This window comes from Entelurus aequoreus, linkage group LG03 (genome assembly GCF_033978785.1).
Source record: "Entelurus aequoreus isolate RoL-2023_Sb linkage group LG03, RoL_Eaeq_v1.1, whole genome shotgun sequence".
NCBI lineage: Eukaryota > Metazoa > Chordata > Actinopteri > Syngnathiformes > Syngnathidae > Entelurus > Entelurus aequoreus.
In genome coordinates this window covers 73,652,485-73,671,812 of record NC_084733.1, presented here as the reverse complement: position 1 = coordinate 73,671,812, position 19,328 = coordinate 73,652,485, and the positions used below count along the sequence as shown (strand labels likewise).

At 40.5% G+C, this 19,328-nt stretch overlaps 1 protein-coding gene across 1 annotated transcript in view; it reads right to left on the bottom strand.

Annotated features, from left to right (window-relative positions):
• snx33 (sorting nexin 33) overlaps positions 1–19,328 on the bottom strand; it is a 55,804-nt gene that overhangs the window by 7,986 nt on the left and 28,490 nt on the right. The window lies entirely within an intron of this gene.

The window sequence follows — 19,328 nt, the reverse complement described above, 5'->3', positions numbered from 1 at the left end:
TTTTATTTAACACGTATATTTTATATTTTTGGCCACTGTAACATTACACACACACTGTAAAAAAAAAAAAAAAAAAATCTGCACAATTTACGGTAAAATACCGGCAGCTGTGGTTACCAGGAATTCGCCGTAAAAAACCCAGTCACGATGTATAGGACATTTCGGTAGGTTGATGTTGAATTCGTAAGTTTTACAGTTGATAACGGTTTTGCTTACAGTAAATTACTATGAAAAATAACTGTTATATTGTTAACCTGTTGACAAAAAAATATATAGAATTTACGGTAAAACACTGGCAGCTGTGGTTTTTAGTATTGCCAAGGAGCCTTGTAAGGTTCAAACACTGATGACATCTATTAAACAAGACAAGAAGCAAGGAATTAAACAGAGACAGAATTAAATTTGGCTCAGTTGAGGAGAGACGTCTGGACTGTGCTCTTGTAACAGTCTCACCACGCTCTGACGAAAGATTGTACGCCTCCTCTTTTATTTGGACTTTCCCTGATTACATGGCAACACCTGTTTCTAAGGTACGGGGGTCATAAACAGCCATCGCCTTTGGTTACAGAACAGTTCAAAGAAAAGGTCGTAAAACAGTTCAAAGAAAAGGTCGCCTGGAGGGGAGTCAGGTCCTGCTTCCTCTTCGCTTTGTAGATCTCGGGTCCAGACAAAATCTTTCTGTGGATTACAATACATCAAAGAAACAGAACACCTTCATGTTGCTTCCCATCCTACAGAGTGGAGTTTTATACAAGCCTTCATCTTGGTAGGATCAAAGATAGCTTTTGTCCTCTCGCCGGGAACTCATGGCAACACAAAGTTTTGTGATAACTTAGATACAATTATTCTGACAGCCTATGCCCAGGTGCATGCCTTTGGAGGTGGGAGGAAGTCGGAGTACCCGGAGAGAACCCACGCCGTCACGGGGAGAACGTGCAAACTCCACACGGAAAGACCCCTAGCCCAGGAATCGAACCCAGAACCTTCTCACTGTGAGACACGAGCGCTAACAACAGCTCCACCGTCCTGCCCCGTCACCAATTTCAGTACCTGCAAAATGCCTGTTTTTCCGAAACATGTGAGCGGTACATGAGGATTTTAACTTGAAAGTATTTGTACAACCTTTCACTGGACAACTCGCAACACGGCTACAAAGTGAGCTATTACAAATGTGCCTTAAATGCTATGTATCTTTTAAATAACCGCATGGTTCATTTCCCTGCAGTTCACAATGAAGCACATGTCTGAAATCCACTGGCCACAAAAATACCAGAAAACATGTTGTTAGCCAAAAGTTAACTTGGCTAACACTTTAACACAAACCCTTAAAACCATTAAGGCAGAGGTGTCCAAACATTTTTCAGCGAGGGCCACATAGAGAATAATTGAAGGATGCAAGGGCCATTTTTATACATTTTCTATATGAAAAATACTCAAACCAAAACAATGTAGGTGAACATATGCTAACAGTTGAAAAAAACTTCTACATCTTAGCTTTGTGTTATCGATAACAAAGCAATAAAATAATTAATTATTATTTGAATAATGATTATTCTTGTATTTATGTTAACTGTGCTCGAAAGTAAGCCTGTATTTACTAATATTACTATTATACTGTCAACTGAAACACTTTTGAGAGCTTTAGTACACTCAAAAACATATGTCTCACAAGAAATTTGTACACTTTTTCATCATGACCAGGACACACGGAAATCATCAAAGACCTTATACAGTAAGTGTCGGAATAATTATATCTAAGTTATCGCACAACTTTGTGTTGCCATGAGTTCCCGGCGAGCAGACAAAAGCTGTCTTTGATCCTACCAAGAAGAAGGCTTGTAAAACTCCACTGTATAGGATGGGAAGCAACATGAAGGTGTTCTGTTTCTTTGATGTATTGTAATCAACAGAAAGATATTGTCTTGACCCGAGAACTACAAAGCGGGGAGGAAGCAGGACCAGACTCCCTTCCAGGCGACCTTTTCTTTGACTGTTGTAATCAAAGGTGATGGCTGTTTACGACCCCCCTCCCTTAGAAACAGCTGTTGCCATGTAATCAGGGAAAGTCCAGGAGGCGTACAATCTTTCGTCAGAGCGTGGTGAGACTGTGCAAAGAGTACAGCCCAGACGTTTCTCCTCAATTGAGCCAAATTTAATTCTGTCTCTGTTTAATTCCTTGCTTCTTGTCTTGTTTAATAGATGTCATCAGTGTTTGAACCTGACAGTAAGACACTCTGGTTGTCGGCCATTTTGGTTTTCAGGCCCCATTTTTGGGGGATTTGGTCCCGTTTAATTTTTCATAGTTTTTTTTTCTAATTTGGGACCTGTTTAGCTTGTCTATAGAATGTGTCGCGGGCTAATAAAAACCGAGCTGCGGGCCGCAAATGGCCCCCGGGCCGCACTTTGGACACCCCTGCATTAAGGTATGCTGAAAATGTACAATCTGCAATTTATTTTAATTTAATTTAAAAACATATTGTAAATTTCAGAGTATTTCCATGTCATTACAGTATTTGCTAATATATTGTACTCATTTTCACAGTAAAGTCCTGTGTGTTCTACGTATTATAACCACAGTCATTTAGGTTATCTACTGTTTCCACTGCATTTACTACTGTAATAAATTATTTTTTAGTAGTTTTTACGGGCATTTTTTAACAGTGTAATTTGAACAGTAACACTTTTTGAATATAGGAAAATAAAACATTGTACTTTCGCCAAGTGACTCTTTGGCATTTTATTTTAAACAAAACCAGTTTTCTTTTAAGTAATATAGAAATTGATCAGAGCTGCTTATTTTATGGGGGAATGTAGTTAATCATAGAACTGGCACACAATGTTATTAAAAAAGTGCCTTAAAGGGACATACTAAAAGGAAGCAAACAAAATGTATAAGTGTGTGCACATAGTCGCACAATGGTGCCAACGTGACGACACACCGCTACTTTTTGCCACGCCGCATACCAAACGTCTGGGGACGAGCCGTGACCACGTTGCCCCAGACGGCCATGATGTCACTTTCCAGGGGCACGTCGCCACCTCGGATTAGTCGGGGCCAAGAGCGCCGACGAGCAGATATCTTGAATACCCGCGTTGGCCGGGGCGAGACGGGACAGGCAAACGACGCCGCGGGCCGGCTCGCGTCTCAGAGTTGGCGCGGGCGTGGAATTTGCGTGGAATTCCTGGCAGGGGTTTGGGGAAGAAGGGAGATTCAGTCTGCTGCGGGGCAGAGTCGTGCAACTGTGGAGATGACCTACATTCACGCACTTTTCCACATGAGAGGAGAATGTGCATCACCACGTAACCGTGTGTGTGTGTGTGTGTGTGTGTGTGTGTGTGTGTGTGTGTGTGTGTGTGTGTGTGTGTGTGTGTGTGTGTGTGTGTGTGTGTGGAGAGGGAGAGAAGGGGAAATAATGAGGGCTGAATCAACATTTTTGGACCAAATCAACACAGAATCTCACCTCTTGGACTCTTTAGCGCCGCCCTAGTGGCCCCCTGGACCTCTTTCAGAGATGTGTGAAAATGGAAAAAGATGAGGAAAAAAAAAAACCTTCCTAATTGTTAGAAATCCCACTGTTTATATCAAACATGATTCACTGATGAGAGTATTTGGCAGGCACCGTTTTGACCTACTAATTTCAGCGATCCTTGAACTCGTCGTAGTTTGTTTACATGTACAACTTTCTCCGACGCTGCCACGGAAAGACGTGTTTCATGCCACTCCTTCTTTGTCTCATTTTGTCCACCAAACATTTTATGCTGTGCGTGAATGCAAAAAGGTGAGCTTTGTTGATGTTATTGATTTGCTGGAGTGCTTATCAGGCATAATTGGTCAAGCTAATACATGCTAAAATGCTATTTAGGCTAGCTGTATGTACATATTGCATCATTATGCCCCATTTGTAGGTATTTTTGAGCTCATTTTATCTCCTTTACTTATGCCCTCTGTGTATTTAATTTATATTTGCATGTCTCATGACACATTATCTGGATGTAATATTGGCTGCATTTCTGATTGTTGTTTGTCCGCCATGTTGTTCCAGACTACAGCAAACGTTACCCAGCTGGCAAAGATTGTAATAAATCCATTAGAAGAAGACAGCCTGCCGTTTCCTTCAACTTGGACACATACATCAATACCTTTGGCCATTCTAAGACAGTCATTTCCAGGAGTTATCTTATCCTGTGAGAAGCCTCCATTTTACTAATGATTTCCAATGTTGCAAAAATGTGTAGAATACAAAAATAAAATACTAAATTTCTGTCAACGAAGATTTGCGTCAGCCTCTGATATTAGGCTAATATAGCTAATATAGACACTTACATCATGTGTTGCCTTCATTATAGCACTTATATAAGTCTTTTACGTTTTTGCGGCTCCAGACAGATATTTTTGGTCCAATATGGCTCTTTCAACATTTTGGCTTGCCGACCCCTGTGTTAGACTATTTCTCCAATAAGGGTACTTGAAAGCACAACAGTAGGAACTAAAGATGTTAAAAACAAATGTATTAATACTTTTTATTTATGAAAATTGCTGTAAAACTCCAGACGAGTAGTTTAAATGATGGAAAAACCATGACTGATAGCTGCGCTTTGACAAACTCACGGACTGACCGGCGCCAGCTCACGAGTTTAAATGCTATCATGAAAACAAGACACATTAACCTCTTTCCCAATTAAGAAGCGACATACGCCAATCTAAATTTATGTACGTACATTACTGTCAGAGCAACTAAGATGTTAATCATTGTGCACATTGAACCTACAGGCTGTGCTCTCTTAGAACACAGTGATTGTTCTGTACTCGGAGGAATCCGAGACGGGGGGGGGTTATGGTGCGTTCATGGCCTGCTGAACCGAGTAGTACGCCACAACGCTCACCATAGTAAATAATAACAATTGAAAAAACGTGTGTTAAGTACTCCTCATTAAAATAGGTCTTCAAGTGCTACAGTGCCATCTAAAATTAAGACAATAAAAGCTTAGCCATTAAAACCGATAAAATAATAAGACTAGTGAAGCATAGGAAACACCAACAATGCAAAATAGTGTTTTTTAACAGTGCATTTATTTTTTGTATTTTTTTAAAATAACTTTTCAGTGTGTGTATAAGTACTTTTTGAGCACATTCAACAATACCACGATAATAATAACCGTGATCTTTTTGGTCACGATAATTGTGATATGAAATTTTCATATCTATATATATATATATCTATATATATACTGTTTATATATATATATATAGATATATATATATATATCTATATATATATATATATACACTACCCTTCAAAAGTTTGGGGTCACATTGAAATGTCCTTATTTTTGAAGGAAAAGCACTGTACTTTTCAATGAAGATAACTTTAAACTAGTCTTAACTTTAAAGAAATACACTCTATACATTGCTAATGTGGTAAATGACTATTCTAGCTGCAAATGTCTGGTTTTTGGTGCAATATCTACATAGGTGTATAGAGGCCCATTTCCAGCAACTATCACTCCAGTGTTCTAATGGTACAATGTGTTTGCTCATTGGCTCAGAAGGCTAATTGATGATTAGAAAACCCTTGTGCAATCATGTTCACACATCTGAAAACAGTTTAGCTCGTTACAGGAGCTACAAAACTGACCTTCCTTTGCGCAGATTGAGTTTCTGGAGCATCACATTTGTGGGGTCAATTAAACGCTCAAAATGGCCAGAAAAAGAGAACTTTCATCTGAAACTCGGCAGTCTATTCTTGTTCTTAGAAATGAAGGCTATTCCACAAAATAGTTTGGGTGACCCCAAACTTTTGAACGGTAGTGTGTATATATATATATATATATATATATATATATATATATATATATATATATATATATATATATATATATATATATATATATATATATATATATATATATATATATACATATATATATATATACATATATATATATATATATATATATATATATATATATATATATATATACATATATATATATATACATATATATATATATATATATATATATATATATATATATATATATATATATATATATATATATATATATATATATATATATATATATATATATATATATATATATACTGTATATATATACATACATACAGTGGAACCTCAATTTAAGAATTTATTTGGTTCTTGAACACGGTTTGTAAATTTAAAAGTTTGTAAGTTCATATATTTGAGGAAAAATTTCCATGAGAAACAATGTAAACATGAATAATGGGTTCTAACTTCTAGCCACAACAAAAGTCCATATTTTAGTCAAAGTTTGTACACTTTGAAACCGATACAAAAAACCTAACAAAAAGGCGTAATTGATCAACTATTGATTTAATAACAAAGCCAAAACAACAACAACTAGCTCAGCTGTCCTCCTATGCAGCCGCCCTGCCGACACACACAAATCACAAAACTCCTTAACTTCAATAGCCAGGTTGCTACAATGAATGAAAAATAAAACCCCTTCACCTTGTCGGTTAATCTTCTCAGCATGCAACATAGGATAGGGGGAGGAGGAGGAGGCAGTGTCGACAACGCTGCAGATACTTCCTGAATGTTTCAAACCACACAATGCGTGTCCATTGTTTTCTTTGGATTCATACTGAGCTAGCAAAACTCGAAAAAAAGGCTATAAAAGGCTAAGAAAAAACACTTAAAACGGCCACACTACAAGACTAGCACGGTAGCTAACGACAGCACTACTCGGACTGCCCACAATGGCTGTGCTGCCGAGCACAAAATGGCTAACAATCTGTGGTTCGTAAACTAAGAAAAGTTCCTACAATGAGGGGTTCGTAAATGCAGAATTCCACTGTATGGATATTATGTCAATATGGACACAATGACCGAACGGACTACAATATTGAACTGTATCAGACAACTTTATATACGAGCTGGAGCAAATATTAATGTGTGTAAGGGCTGGGCGATAAAACGATACCAGTATATATTGTGACAGACACCTAGTCGATATCACAAAAAAATGCGTTCGATAAAACGTTTTGATTTTTTTTTTCTTTTCTTTAATGTCAAAAAAACAAATAGTGCAACTGGTAAGCGCAAATGCAGGGGAACCAGGAAACAGCCAACAGGAACCAGGAAACAGCATAACAGGTTACAGGAAACAGGATACAACCATCGAGCCCTGACTGGAGGGCAAGGCAGGCATAAATAGTAGCCTGTTTGGCAACTGCAACCAGTTGTGCCAGGTTGCCAATCAGGGACAGGTGAGGGAAACGAGCGCTCGGGAAGACATGCAGGAAATGGAACCAAAATAAGAGTGCTGACAGGAAATAAACACAAACAGAGGAAAACCCAAATATAACCAAACTGTCAGTAACAAGCCTGACAACGGCAGTTTTTTGGATTTTTTTTAAAAACAAACCATAGTCAGACCAATGTGGTCTGTAAATGATGCAAGACGCTCGTCCCCACCAAGACCGCTAATACCACACCGCCTTGCATCGCGCTCACCCTTTAGAGCACAGCTCAAACCAGCAGAAGATAATTCTTCTCAGGTTTCCCCGTTTACATTGTCACACTTTGCACTATTTTGTTACACTTTATGAAGCATTTCATCCACATTCCCTATTTTTACCATTTTAAGCGCTTATTGTTCAGTGTGATTTCACAATGTTTTGATTACATTGAGTGTTTTCCATGCTTGTGTTGACATTTCCTTTTGTTTGGTAACACTGTTGTGTTTCATCATTTCCCTGCCTTCTCCTTTTATTGTGATGTCTGTTTTCTTCAGTTCATTAGTCCCCAGCGAGGGGCGGACACTAAGGCACACCTGCAACCAATTTCAACCTAGGAGTATTTAAGCTCGTCACTGACAGCTTGGTCTTGCCGGTTATTGTCTCCTGAACCTCCCACGTGCATGCGCCTGCTTCACCTCGTCAGTCCTGGTACGTTGTCTCTCCTTAGTCCTGTAATCCCTCACCTCTTTGTGTTTGTTTCCTAGCCTCCCTGAGGTAAAGAGGATTCTGTGTTGGACTTTTTACGGTGCTCAGTGCACCGTGGCTTTTTCCCCTGCCGACCATTGAGGAACCTGTTTTCGCCTTTTGTTACACTTTTTGGACTTATTAAATGTTTCCCTTTTTTGTAATTCAACCTTGCCTTCCGTCTCTGCATCCTGGGGTCACCTCCTTGAACAGTTCCTAACAAACACTTTAGTATGGGGAACATATTCACCATTAATTAGTTGCTTATTAACATGCAAATTAGTAACATATAGGCTCTTAATTAGTCATTATTAAGTACCTATTAATGTCTTATTCTGCATGGCCTTATAATACAACCAGTAAGCCATTGACTATAGTCTTCCCTCAATAACCTCAGAATTATTGCTTATTAGTAACCCTAACCCTTACATGTTCCCCTAGTGTCCAAATAACTCTAAATTAAGTCGTTTGTTACTTAGAATATGTTCCCCATACTAAAGTGTTACCAAATGTTTACATTTAATATGTTTTTCTCCTGCTCCTTATTTTCAATAAGTCATAAAAAATATCAATAATTATTGATATCATCCGATATAAAACACTTTCACCGTGATACAGTTTTCAGCCATATTGCCCAGCTCTAGTTGACGCCCACAATGCACTTAAAAGTTTGCCGGGGCCTGCTTGGCTTCTCTGCATGGCGGCAGCCTGGATGTTTAATGGCTGCTGTCAAGGCGGGAGTGTGACAGCTTAATGAGGCTGGGGTGGTTAGACACTCTGTGAGGGGATTAAGGAGAGGAGGGGGCTGGTAGTCTAAACAGCGGCGAGGCATCAGCTCCGAGCGGTCCAGGCTGGTACGCTCTGTCGACGGAGAAGAGGAATGAGGACGGTCAGATTAACTAACACCACAATCCTCCGGGGCGGCTGAACTCTGGCATCTGCTAAATGTTCTTTTCCCACAAGCCTCGCCAGCCCCGAGGTCACCAACACCAAATCTGCAGGAGCGGAATTTCCCTTCGGTACGACTACCGCATCGCCAACTACTGGTCTGGCAAACACATTGCAGGGCTTTCGCCGGCTGCATTTTGCTGGACGCTTAATCGGACGTTTGATGGCATTGTCTACTTGACGTGAGAATGAAAACGGGGCGGGGAGCAAAAACCGTACGACCGTGACTTGCAGAACTCGTTACGCACCTGACGAGATGGGGCGATAACCGTCACTCTTCCAAGTGTCAACAACAGAAAATCAACGGTTGTGTTAGAGTTCCCCACAAGAGTGAGTGCAGCCCTCCCACTTCAGCAAGTAGTTCTTCTACAAAGGAATCCGGGATATATTTGTGAGTAGTCAGTGTACAGCTTGTACGGCGGTATAGATTTACCATCCACTGAAAATGAGTCAACACACAACCATTATAGCAGTAAACACAAGTGAGCAGTAAGATCATTCTGTCTTGCCTCCAGTGAGTGCATGATTGATGCGGGCACAGGGGAGCTGTGGTTCATCGATGGAAAATGTGGCATTTGGAAGTGGTAATGGTCTGGGGCTGCAGAAATGCTTCCAGCACTGGGGAGCTGTGGTTCATTGAGGGGACAAGTACTGTGCTAACATGTAGCGTCACGGTCTGGCGCTGCACGAGTGCTGCCAGTACTGGGGAGCTTGGGGTTCATTACTGGAAAGCATTCATCTGTAACATGTACTTTGACTCCTGTGGTGGTGCTGCACGAGTGCTGCCAACACTTGGGAGCTGTGGTTCATTAAGGGGAAACATTCATTTCCAACATGTAATTACGGTCTGGCGCTGCACGAGTGCTGCCAGCACTGGGGAGCTGCGGTTCATTACTGGAAAGCATTCATCTAAAACATGTACTTTGACTCCTTTGGTGGTACTGCACGAGTGCTGCCAACACTTGGGCGCTATGATTCATTAAGGGGAAACCTTAATTTCCAACATGTACCGTCACAGTCTGGCGCTGCACGAGTGCTGCCAGTACTGGGGAGCTGGGGTTCATTACTGGAAAGCATTCATCTGTAACATGCACTTTGACTCCTTTGGTGGTGCTGCACGAGTGCTGCCAACACTTGGGAGCTGTGGTTCATTAAGGTGACCCATTTATTTCCAACATGTCGCGTCACAGTCTGGCGCTGCACGAGTGCTGCCACTACTGGGGAGCTCGGGTTCATTACTGGAAAGCATTCATCTATAACATGTACTTTGACTCCTTGAGATCGGTAGGTTGGAGTTCAAATCCCAGCCGAGTCATACCAAAGACTATAAAAATGGGACCCATAACCTCCCTGCTTGGCACTCAGCAACAAAGGGTTGGAGTTGGGGGTTAAATCACCAAAATGATTCCCGGGCGCGGCGCCGCTGCTGCCCACTGCTCCCCAAGGGGATGGGACAAATGCAGAGGACAAATTTCACCACATGTAGTGTGTGTGTGACAATCATTGGTACTTTAATCTTAATCTTAATCTTTGGTGGTACTGCACAAGTGCTGCCAAACCTTGGGAGCTGTGGTTCATTAAGGGGAAACATTAATTTCCAACATGTAGTCACGGTCTTGCGCTGCACGAGTGGGAGCTGCGGTTCATTACTGGAAAGCATTCATCTAAAACATGTACTTTGACTCCTTTGGTGGTACTGCGCGAGTGCTGCCAACACTTGGGAGCTATGGTTCATTAAGGGGAAACCTTAATTTCCAACATGTAGCGTCACAGTATGGCGCTGCACGAGTGCTGCCACTACTGGGTAGCTCGGGTTCATTACTGGAAAGCATTCATCTATAACATGTACTTTGACTCCTTTGGTGGTGCTGCACAAGTGCTGCCAATCCTTGTGAGCTGTGGTTCATTAAGGGGAAACATTAATTTCCAACATCTATCTGTGTTGGCCCTGCGATGAGGTGGCGACTTGTCCAGGGTGTACCCCGCCTTCCGCCCATGTGCAGCTGAAATAGGCTCCAGCATCCCCCGCGACCCCATAAGGGACAATTGGTAGAAAATGGATGGATTAATTTCCAACACGAAGTGTCACGGTCTGGCGCTGCACGAGTGCTGCCAGCACTGGGGAGCTGTGGTTCATTACTGGAAAGCATTCATATGTAACATGTACTTTGACTCATTTGGTGGTGCTGCACGAGTGCTGCTAACGCTTAGGAGCTGTGGTTGATTAAGTGGAAACCTTCGTTTCCAACATGTAGTGTCACGGCCTGGTGCTGCACGGGTGCTGCCAGTACTGGGGAGCTGTGGTCCATTACTGGGAAGCATTCATCTGTAACATGTACTTTGACTACTTTGGTGGAACTGCACAAGTGCTGCCAACACTTGGGAGCTCTGGTTCATTAAGGGGAAACATTAATTTCCAACATATAGCGTCACGGTCTGGCGTTGCGCAAGTGCTGCCAGCACTGGGGAGCTGTGGTTCATTACTGGAAAGCATTCATCCGTAACATGTACTTTGACTCATTTGGTGGTGCTGCACGAGTGCTGCCAACGCTTGGGAGCTGTGGTTCATTAAGGGGAAACATTAATTTCCAAAATGTACAATGACATGTAATAGGTCGCTCTCTTGACGCTGGTAGCGCCACAGTCTGAGGCTGCACGAGGGCTGCCAGTACTGGGGAGCTGTGGTTCATTACTGGAAAACATTAATTTCCAAAATGTACTGTGACATTTGGAAGACCCGCTCCCTTGGTAGTGCCACAGTCTGAGGCTGCACGAGTGCTGCCAATACTGGGGTGCTGTGGTTCAATACTGGAAAACATTAATTCCCAAAGTGTACTGTGACATTCGGAAGACTCACTCCCTTGTTAGTGCCATAGTCTGAGGCTGCACGAGTGCTGCCAGTCTGGGGAGCTGTGGTTTAATACTGGAAAATATAAATTTCCAAAATGTACTGAGAAATTCGAAATACCCGCTCCTTTGGAAATGCCAAAGCCTGGGGCTGCACGAGTGCTGCCTTGGAGTTGTGGTTCGATACTTGAAAACATTAATTACCTAAATGTACTGTGACATCCAGAAGACCCGTTCCTTTGGTAGCACCACAGCCGGGGGCTGCACGAGTGCTGCCAGTACTGGGGAGCTGTGGTTCATTACTGGAAAACATTCATTTCCAAAATGTACTGTGACATTCGGAAGACCCGCTCCCTTGTTAGTGCCACAGTCTGAGGCTGCACGAGTGCTGCCAGTACTGGGGAGCTGTGGTTCATTACTGGAAAACATTAATTTCCAAAATGTACTGTGACATTCGGAAGACCCGCTCCCTTGTTAGTGCCACAGTCTGAGGCTGCACGAGTGCAGCCAGTAGTGGGGTGCTGTGGTTCATTACTGGAAAACATTAATTTCCAAAATGTACTGTGACATTCGGAAGACCCGCTGCCTTGTTAGTGCCAGAGAAGTAGTGAAGGGGAGGGGAGAAGATACAAGTGCTTCTAGAATGCAGGACAGGGTCAAAAGGATCCCACGACATCCCTCCAAGTGGGTCTTAAAAGCTTTGAGCGTACATAAACACACTAGAGAGAGGGCTCGGTAAACCAACATCAGTCATGTTTGAAGCAGCACAAAATGAAGATCTTTGTATTTGTTTTTATTCTTGAAAATTGGAGGTCCTGCTACGAAACAGCGCTCGAAAATAGTTTCCATTCTTTTGGGTTTTTTCTTCTTTCTTTTTTTTTTTAAATGGCCTCAGAAAGAGAAGAGGAATGTTGAAAACAAAAACACCCGCACAAAGAAACCTGGCTCTCATCAAGCTGAGTCCAAAGACTGAATGTCGACGTCTTTGTGATGAACGGATGGCGTCATGTCCGCGTGCAACCACGTCTTGATGACACCTTTTAAACTTGGAAGACAAGTCATCACATCTGCTAAAAAACAAACAAAAAAAACAATGACGGCTACTTCATCCTTGTTTTGGTCATGCTTGGCGCCGTTGAAATATCTTCTAATAGTCAAAAGTATTTGGGATTCCCGGCGGCCAAATGGAGCGGAACACAAGAGGACGGATCTTGCAAGTTAACCTTGTAAAGTTTTGGACATAAAACAAACTGGAGACAGCCCTGTGGTGCACCATGCAGCTGAATCACACGGACCGTACACCCGCATGTCTCTCAAGGAGTGATGTCTCCATGCCAACTGTAAGCGTCAAAGCCCTCGGTTACCATGGCGACAGCATCAGCTTCTGGTTCTTATCAAACAGTTATATGCAGCATCTCACAGGGAAAATACACTTGGATGTACTTTAGAGTAGTCTGTGTACAGCTTGTATAGCGGTTTTCTGTCATGTTGGAATTCACCTTTGCCCTCAATGAACCGCAGCACTCGTGCAGCCCCAGACCAAGCATTATACCACCGCCGTGCTCGATTGTAGTCACGACACAATTATCCTGCCTCTGACTTGTGTTGCTGGCTATTTCATCAATATTTTCCATTAATAAACCACAGCTCCCCAAGTGCCGGCACCACTCGTGGAACCCATGTCTATGACACTACCACCACCATGCTCAATAGTAGACAGGACACAATCATCTTGCTAGTTCTCACTAAGGTTGCCGGCTATTAAGTCAACGTTTCCCCTAATAAACCGCAGATCCTCAAGTGCCGGCAGCACTCATGCAGCCCCTGTCTATGACACTACCACCACCATGCTTAATAGTAGACAAGACACAATCATCTTGCTACTTCTCACTAAGGTTGCCGGCTATTAAGTCAATGTTTCCCCTAATAAATTGCAGATTCTCAAGTGCCGGCAGCACTCGTGCAGCCCCTGTCTATGACACTGCCACCACCATGCTTAATAGTAGACAAGATACAATCATCTTGCTACTTCTCACTAAGGTTGCCGGCTATTAAGTCAACGTTTCCCCTAATAAACCGCAGATCCTCAAGTGCCGGCACCACTCGTGTAGCCCCTGTCTATGACACTACCACCACCATGCTTAATAGTAGACAAGACACAATCATCTTGCTGCTTCTCACTAAGGTTGCCGGCTATTAAGTCAACGTTTCCCCTAATAAACCGCAGATCCTCAAGTGCCGGCACCACTCGTGCAGCCCCTGTCTATGACACTACCACCACCATGCTTAATAGTAGACAAGACACAATCATCTTGCTACTTCTCACTAAGGTTGCCGGCTATTAAGTCAACGTTTCCCCTAATAAACCGCAGATCCTCAAGTGCCGGCAGCACTCGTGCAGCCCCTGTCTATGACACTACCACCACCATGCTTAATAGTAGACAAGACACAATCATCTTGCTACTTCTCACTAAGGTTGCCGGCTATTAAGTCAACGTTTCCCCTAATAAACCGTAGATCCTCAAGTGCCGGCACCACTCGTGCAGCCCCTGTCTATGACACTACCACCACCATGCTTAATAGTAGACAAGACACAATCATCTTGCTACTTCTCACTAAGGTTGCCGGCTATTAAGTCAATGTTTCCCCTAATAAACCGCAGATCCTCAAGTGCCGGCAGCACTCGTGCAGCCCCTGTCTATGACACTACCACCACCATGCTTAATAGTAGACAAGACACAATCATCTTGCTACTTCTCACTAAGGTTGCCGGCTATTAAGTCAACGTTTCCCCTAATAAACCGCAGATCCTCAAGTGCCGGCACCACTCGTGCAGCCCCTGTCTATGACACTACCACCACCATGCTCAATAGTAGACAGGACACAATCATCTTGCTAGTTCTCACTAAGGTTGCCGGCTATTAAGTCAACGTTTCCCCTAATAAACCGCAGATCCTCAAGTGCCGGCAGCACTCATGCAGCCCCTGTCTATGACACTACCACCACCATGCTTAATAGTAGACAAGTTACAATCATCTTGCTACTTCTCACTAAGGTTGCCGGCTATTAAGTCAATGTTTCCCCTAATAAATTGCAGATTCTCAAGTGCCGGCAGCACTCGTGCAGCCCCTGTCTATGACACTACCACCACCATGCTTAATAGTAGACAAGATACAATCATCTTGCTACTTCTCACTAAGGTTGCCGGCTATTAAGTCAATGTTTCCCCTAATAAACCGCAGATCCTCAAGTGCCGGCAGCACTCGTGCAGCCCCTGTCTATGACACTACCACCACCATGCTCAATAGTAGACAGGACACAATCATCTTGCTAGTTCTCACTAAGGTTGCCGGCTATTAAGTCAACGTTTCCCCTAATAAACCACAGATCCTCAAGTGCCGGCAGCACTCATGCAGCCCCTGTCTATGACACTACCACCACCATGCTTAATAGTAGACAAGACACAATCATCTTGGTTCTTTTCACTTGGGTTGCCGGCTATTCAGTCAAAGTTTCTCCGAATAAACCGCTGATCCCTGAGTGCTGGCATCACTCGTGCATCCTCTGACTAGATATACTGCCAACACAATGCTTGATAGCAGCAAAGTCATCATTATTTTGCCTCTAACTTGTGTTGCTGGCTATTTAGATATTATTTTCCCTTAATAAACCGCAGCTGCCCCAAGTGCAGCCTCCGACTATGATACTACCACGGCCATGCTTGATAGTAGGCAAAGCACAATTTAATTACCTCTCACTTGTGCTGTTGGCTAATTAAACAATATTTCCCCTTCAAAAAGCATAGCTCCCTAGGTGCCGGCACCACTCGTATAGGTCTTAACTGTGCAACTATACTACCATCACAATACTTGATAGTAGGTAAGACACACCTAATTTGCTTCACATATTCATATATACACGTACACACACATATACACACATATAAAGATATATGCACATATATATACATGTGTACATACAGTATACACACATATATACATATTTACACATGTACATTTATCTATGTATATATACATACACAAATATATACATACACACATATATACATAAATCAATACAAATATATACATTTTTCAATACACCTATATACACATACACATATCTGTATATCAATATGCACATATACATATATAAATACATATATACACATATCAGTACACATATATACATACATACTGTATATATACATATATGTACATACATATATGTACTAGTGTTGTCCTGATACCAATTTATTTCTGTACTTTTCAGTACTTTTCTAAATAAAGGGGACCACAGAAAATGGCATTATTGACTTTATTTTACAAAAAATCTTAAGGTACATTAAACATATGTTTCTTATTGCAAGTTTGTCCTTAAATAAAATAGTGAAGATAATAGACAACTTGTCTTTTAGTAGTAAGTAAACAAACAAAGGCTCCTAATTTAGGTGCTGACATATGCAGTAATATATTGTGTGATTTATCATTCTATTATTTTGTCAACATTATGAGGGACAAATGGTAGAAAATGAATGATTAATCTACTTGTTCATGTACTGTTAATATCTGCTTACTTTCTCTTTTAACATGTTCTATCTACACTTCTGTTAAAATGGAATAATCACTAATTCTTCTGTTGTTATATACTTTACATTAGTTTTGGATGATACCACAAATTTGGGTATCAATTCGATACCAAGTAGTTACAGGATCATACATTGGTCATATCCAAAGTCCTCATGTTTCCAGGGACATATTTCCTGAGTTTATAAAGATAATATACATTTTTAAAAAACGAAAAAAGATTTTGTGATGCTAAAAAATATCGACATAATCATAGTAGGATCGACTAGATACGCTACTATACTTGGTATCATTACAGGGAATTTTAGGTGTAGATCCACCAATGGCGTTTGTTTATAATGTAGCGTCCCAGAAGAGTTGGTGCTGCAGGGAATTCTGGGAATTTGTTCTGTACTGTTTATGTTGTGTTGCGGTGCAAATATTCTCCCAAAATGTGTTTGTCATTGTTGTTTAGTGTGGTTTCACTATATAGCACATGTTTATGACAGTGTTGGCGTTGTTCATACGACCACCCTTAGTGTGACATGTATGGCTGTTGGCTAAGTATGACCTTCATTCACATGTGATTGGTGTGTTCAAAAGTTAAGATAATTGTCTTATAGGTTAATGATCGGACATATGGATATCTTGTCTACGACGGGTATGGGACCGGTACTTTTTAGAGGCGGTATAGTACCGAATATGATTCATTAGTATCGCGGTATTATACTAATACCAGTATACCATACAACCCTAACATGTACATACGTATGTATATACGTACATATATATATACATACATATATGAATATATACATATATACGTATTATTATTTTAATTGCTAAAATATGAACTTCAGATCTGTCCCTTGATATTAAGGGTTTTATATATGTATATATTTCATGCCTTTTTTGTCAAAAACACAAAATATGCAATATTTTCCCGAAAAAAATCTTCAAAGTGAAATATTTATTGTGACATAATTGGAGCCTAAAAATAGGTCAATAAATCATAACAACATTGCTTTTGACTCACTATTCTGTTTTGAACAATGACAGTTTAAAAATAAATCAGACTGAAGGTCTCTGGGATCCAAAATGCACCCCACTTATAGAAGAAAAAATAAGTCCTATATCAAAATATAATTTTTACTTTCAAATCTTTAAATCTCTAGAATAGATTAACTTCAACTACATCCCTCAATATATGTTTGTTGTTTTTTTTTCTTTTGAAAGTAAAAGTTACACTGCAAATTATTTGCCATTTTTAAAAAAAATTCTAGAAATATCCCTAGTTTTAAGAGCTTTTTACTTATTTTTAATCATTGACTTTACATCATGATTTAATTTTAGCATGAATATTTATTATTTGCCTATTCTAGTTCTAGTTGAGAAAATACCTAGTCAAATAAGATATTTTGGTTTTGCCCACATATACATCTTGTTTAAACATTCCTTAAATCAAGAATTGCAAGTTTAATAATGCTTGTTTTCAGAATAAAATACTTATTTCTAGCTTAAAAGTCCTACTAATTTCAAGATATATACATCTTAATTTAGGATGTCTTATCAAGTATAAGTAATAGAATAGAATAGAATAGAAAGTACTTTATTGATCCCTGCTGGAAATTCAGCACCACAGCTCACAATAAACAATAAACACTTAGGTATTTTTACATGTGAATAATATAAATACAGTCTATTATACAGCATTATTCACATATGAATAATATAAATACAGTCTATTATACAGCATTATTCACATGTGAAAAATATAAATACAGTCTATTATACAGCATTATTCACATGTGAATAATATAAATAGCCTATTATACAACATTATTCACACGTGAATAATATAAATACAGTTTATTATACAGCATTATTCACATGTGAATAATATAAATACAGTCTATTATACCGTATTATTCCCATGTGAATAATATGATAATACAGTCTATTATACAGCATTATTCACATGTGAATAATATAAATACAGTCTATTATACAGCATTATTCACATGTGAATAATATAAATAACTAGCTGCATGGACAGATCATTTCACTAGTTTTTAGTATTTTATTTTCTAAAATCAATTTTTTATCCTACATTTTGTCAGCTGTTTTTCGCAAAGTATATTGCACCTGTTTGTGCTTTTATTGAATTGTTTTATGTTTTCTTAGTGATATTATTTTCTAAATGTGCCGCGGGCCTTTAAAAAAATTAGCTCCGGCCCACAAATAGTCCGCGGGCCGCACTTTGGCCACCCCTGTATTACAATACATTACATTGTACTGTTGTACGTTTGATAAAACACAAGACAAAGAAGCAGAAGGAAGAAGTCTTAATTTGTACACGACTGCAGCCAACAACTCTGATCCAAACATAAACAAACACAGATGGTCCTGACTCGTACTTTCCACGTGTTTCGTGACACGGCGAGTATTTTACAGTCAAATCAGCAATTCTGCCAACTTTGTTCAATAGAAGAAAGAAAGAAAAAAAACAAGTCATCCGGTTGACAAGTAAGGCTGAAGGCAGAAGGAGGACACATACCAAACTCATTTGGCCTTCTATGGTTTACATTTGAAGGCGTGCCTCCAGTCGTTTGAGACCAAAGCAAACACTTTGTGCTTTTTGTTTTTGTTGCATAAACACGCTAAATAGCTTCTTAAATACCGCTGAAATTCACCTAAAACTTCCAGACGTCTCCAGCTGGGCTAAAATTGCCGCTTTCAAACTTTTTAAAGGGCACACGCAGGAAAAAAAGGAAGTCATATTTACTGCAAAAAATAAAAAATAAGCCAGGCAGCAGTCAAACAAAAGCCAGGTCAGTAAAAAATGTCTGCAGAGGGTGTGGTGCACAAATAGAGGAGGGACACGCGAGCACGCTGAAAGGGTAATAGGAGTACGCAAAGAAGGGCTGTCCCGATCCGATATTAGTCCGATATCAGCTGGCATCTAAAATCTATGATACACTATAAGCGCTAAGATAAAGAAT